General features: G+C 36.4%; 1 pseudogene; it reads right to left on the reverse strand.

Moving 5' to 3' along the window:
- Nucleotides 1–527: 527 nt before the first annotated feature.
- On the reverse strand, nt 528–2,059 carry LOC101563694 (annotated as a pseudogene).
- Between the last annotated feature and the right edge of the window lie 2,858 nt (nt 2,060–4,917).

Consider the following 4,917-nt stretch of genomic DNA (forward strand, 5'->3'; position numbering starts at 1 on the left):
CACCCCAATTAAAGGTTAGAAAAAATGGGGATATAAAGAAGGTCCATTTTGTGGCTGTATGTACAAAGTAGAAAAGATATGCAGCTATTTTCTCTTAATTCAATGAGAAGAGTAATTTGTACTAAAAATATTTAGACAGGATACCATGTCTGCATCTTGTGACATGAATAACCACTAAGAAGATAACAATATACAATACATTAATTGTTGAAACTGTCCTATTAATCAGTTTTGAGACTGCCTCATAGCTCTTTCTCAATAAATTTAATAAATAGAAAACAAATATAGAGTATAATCCTCAATTCACAATCTTCCTCAAGATCATGTGCATCTTCCAATACTGTAACAGGGTAAGTAGCCCATGGATTTATTTTTATTAATTGTATGACTCACAAACTGATTTAAGGTCACCAGATGTGTAGACCCAATTAGATTTTGTTGCTGAGGGTACTGTGGTCTTTTATTGAAGTTTCGGTAGAAGAAATGTATCTATTTAAAACAAAACCAAATGACCATCTCTTTTTAGATTATGAGGTAATACCAAGTGTGGGATTCATATTTGGAATGGCCACTTGCAGTGTGACTTTATAATCTCAGGCTTTTCTATGATTCTGGCTGTACAGTTTCCCTTGTCTACAATCCCAAATATATATGCTTGGTGACCTTCACCATGTCTGTGTAACTTTATCACTGCACAGATTGGAGCAGCTTGCTCACGTGTTAAACAGATTAGCAGGCCAACTGATGTCTCCAGGAATGTTCCAAATGTGATGCCACACGTATTTACACAGGCCCTGCTCACGCAGATATCTTTGCTTGCACAGAAAAGTTGTGAATCACAAATGGTACCTCATTCCTCTGTTGGTAGGCCAGGTTCTGTGCATGGCACAAAATAAAAAACCCGTTATGTCAGTGGCCACATGGGTGTTCAATTTATGCATAAGTCCTGCAGCTGTTCTGTTTTTTTATTATTTTTTTTATTTTTTTTACAAGAACCAAATTTTTTTCATTTTTTGGGGGGGGCATTCACATTTTAAATTTGTTTGTTAGTTTTTCTTTTTTTTTGTACATAAGAGATGAAATAATGCAACACCTAAATTCTAGAACATGCAGCTGTTCTGTTGAGCAGCATCACGTTCATCATGGCTTTTTGGTATGCCTACTCCACAAGTTGTAATGTCTAGCCACTGGTCTACAGCAATAGCCACTTGTATACTGAGGGTATTTTTTTTTGTGGAAGCCGGGATTGAACTCAGGCCCTTGCACTTGCCAGGAAAGCACTTATTCCACTGAGCTATCTTCCTGGCTCCCCACGAGGTATTTTGTTAACCCAAGCACATCTCCAGGTACTGCATTTTCTGGCATGATAAATTCACTGGGGTGTCAGAATGTTGTAGTGACACTGCGCAGGGCAATCCAGGAGTTTAATACTGTTTGGACACTTGTTACAGATGTTCCTGCTTCCACTGCTTCATCTTTAGAACACTCTATTACTATGGGTGTTATTTATCCCTTTTCCTGTCAGTTATTTTATTCCTGATTCCAAGGAGCATCAGCATATTGTCATATTGTGCAACCCTCACTGCATACAGGTCACTGAGGACATTGGCACATGCTATCCTATCCATTGTGTAAGAGTCATCCACAAGAGGGTAAATGTAATCTGTGGTTTGAAAAAAGGAAAGACCAATATGCCTCAAAAAATGATGCAAGTATCCAATTCCAAAGCTTGGTAGGTCTTGATGGTCAGACAGAAGACATTCCAGTTTCTAAGATACAATTGTGTTAGCACCTCTGTTGATAGGATATCTCAGAAAGCGTATGTATCTTCAAAAGCTGTTCTAGTTCATGCTTCAATTAATGCTATCAAGTCTTGGCATAGCAGCTCCAAGAAACTGATCATTTTTTAGGAAGTGGTTCTCTTCTAAGGATTCTAACCGTTTCTGCAGGACATCTTGAGGCACTTTGATTGCGTGCCCTTTAGTTCAGTGAATCTGGTTAGCCAGAAGCTTTGGCCCAAATCATAACTTTCTGGGTTTAAGTTTTCCCAAGTGGACATGGTTATGAGCACACTCTTCTTACAATTCAGCCCTTCCTGTCCCTCTCGCACCATCAGCTGTGTTTTCTACTTCATGTCCACAAGCTCACATCATGCCTCCCCCTCTTCCTGAGGCCACCTGGACACTCCCACAATGCAATGGGGGCCTGTCGCCCTTAAGCATAGCCTGAATGAAAATGAGGCTCTGTGTGGTAACAAGGTCCGGCCTGACACATGTGGGACTTGAGGCGGCCTGGTGAGGGGCAGCCAGTGTGTAGCCTGGCCTACTTGGAAAGAGGTGCTAGTTGCACTAGATGGAATAAAATAACTAAATCTTTCTGACCTTTTTTTGGTGGATGGGCATTTGTTTTCTTTCAAATATTTAACTATTATAATTTGCTGATATAAACCTCGGTATACATAGATCCTTTTGGAGTGAAAATTTAATTCCTTGGGGAATAGTCCCAGAAGGGTTGTACTGCAGTGAAATAGGATTCAATTGATACGATTTTTACAACGTTAATCCTAGCAGATTGTGTACTCTATAAGGGATTGAAAGACTCTCATCTATTTCTTTCCTTTTGCATTTGATTTGTTTCTGTGACCATGACCTGTGCCTCTCTGACATGTGCCACCCTGAACTATGCTCAGATGATTATGGACTAAAGTCTCTGCAAATATTTATGTAAAGAAGCAGTCGGTGTTTTAAATATTGGCATTGAATATTCTGCCTTAGTCAGAAGAAAATTAACTAGGATAATCAAATTACAATTGTATCGCATTTAATAAATAAAAAAATTTATTAAAAAGGAACACACATGCTTCAAATTTAAATAATAGGGCCATGACCAGGGATATAGCTCAGAAGAATAATTCCTACCTGGAAGTACAAGGGCCTGTGTTAAATCCTCAGTTCTGCCAACAAGTAAATACATAAATAATAGAAAGAAATAAAGGAAGAAAAAATAATAAGGCCACATTTAAAGAGATTGTATAACTTGGTCATTTTACATGTGTAAAGTCAAATATGTAGTGTATAAAAGAGAAAACTTAGGAGTTATTTATTTATTTATTTATTTGTAGATTAATTGTATTGAGAAAAAATAGCAATGAGACAAGTTCAAAACCAATTAGGACAGTTTCAATAATTAAAATGTTGCACATTTTTTGTCTTCATAGTGTTTGTTTACAGTGCAAGATGCAGACATGATATCCTCTCCAAACACTATTAGTGGAAATATTTCCTCTCATTGAATTAAGAGAAAGTACCTTCCTGTCCTAGTTTGTATACATAGATACAAAATTGTCTTCATTTATATCCCCTTATCTAGTTTACTTTCTTCATAAATGGGTATTCCATTGCCATTCAAGTATTGTAAGTGCCTGAATTCAGCAAAATAATCAAATATAGACCAGCAGTCCATAATAGTATCAGGTAATCCATAGATCTGAAATTATCAGAAGATAGTGACATGAGCATTTTACAGCTCAGCATATTACTATGGCTTAGTTAGTTTTTTATATCACAGAGAATTTTTTAATACTATAATTTTTGTTTATAAAATCACCAAAAGATCAACTACGTGGGGACAGAGAATATCCTTAAAAGAGGTTACTCATACATTTTTGTCAAGACTTTATAATTGTAAAGTTTTTCTGGAAGGAAAATTTCTTTTCTTAAAAATAATATTATTGGAAGACAAATAGCTATGAGACAGATTCTAAACCGATTAGTAGGACAGATTCAACAAGTAATACATTGCACATTGTTGTATTCATAGTGGATATTCATATTGAAAGATGCAGATATGATATCCTGTTCAAACATTATTAGTACAAATCTTTCTTCTCACTGAAATAATAAAAGTAGTAGTATATTTATACTAAATATTTGTATATACGAATACCCATTGATCTTTCATTTGGGTCCACCTTTTTTCTTTAATTTTATCAGAAATGAGTATTACATTGCCATTTAAATATTGTACATGCGTGAATTAAGCAAAATAATTCAACATAGTCCAGTAGTCCAAAACAGTACTGGGTTATCCATAGGACTGGCAATGTCAGAATTTGTTGACTTGAGCCTTTCACAGTTCAGCCTATTAACATGGCTTTACTTTTTATTCCTCAATTTTATACATTTCTTCTGCATGGTAAAGTCCACAATAAATCAGAACCCATATAACAAGAAAAGTAACTTTGCTATCTGACAAGGTCTGTCAAATCCCATCAAGCTTTTCCTTGATACTCTGTGCCACAGGTTCTGGCTAATGTTGCTTAAATATTGTACCATGTTTTCATATGTTTCTGCTGGATAGTTTATCCAAAGATAAAGCAAGACTGATATAATATGAAATAAAACTTTTGTACCTGACATGAAATGAAACTTGTGTACCTGAAAATTTCTGTTCAGGCAAGTGGCCTCAGGATTTACCCTGAAATCCTGTACCGCAGCTTGTAGATCCTTTGTCAGTCTCAGCGATGTGGATGAATCAAGGCCATTGCTTGACAAATATCCTCTCTGTGAAAGGCTGAGAGAATCTTTTATCTCCATGTGGCTCCACCTAGGCACACTCTGCATTCCTCTGTGGCCTCATAATCCCCTTGATCAGAAAATGTGGGACATCACTGAGTTACACAATGTTAAAGTACAGGTTCTATTATGAGCTGAGGCCTCACTGACTTTGAAAGGCTAGGGAGAAAATGTTTGCTGTTCTTGCAAGTATTCTTTTTCTCTAATTTTTTGGTTTGCAACTTAACAAGTTAAAGCTCCAGAAAGCAAGCTTAATGATATTATTGCCCTATAACATAGGCAGGTGAGCTTAACTTCAGTATCTGTCTGAACATGAAACATCTTTGGCATAACAAGGAACAGT

This window comes from Octodon degus, unplaced genomic scaffold (genome assembly GCF_000260255.1).
Source record: "Octodon degus isolate 3935 unplaced genomic scaffold, OctDeg1.0 scaffold00103, whole genome shotgun sequence".
Lineage (NCBI taxonomy): Eukaryota > Metazoa > Chordata > Mammalia > Rodentia > Octodontidae > Octodon > Octodon degus.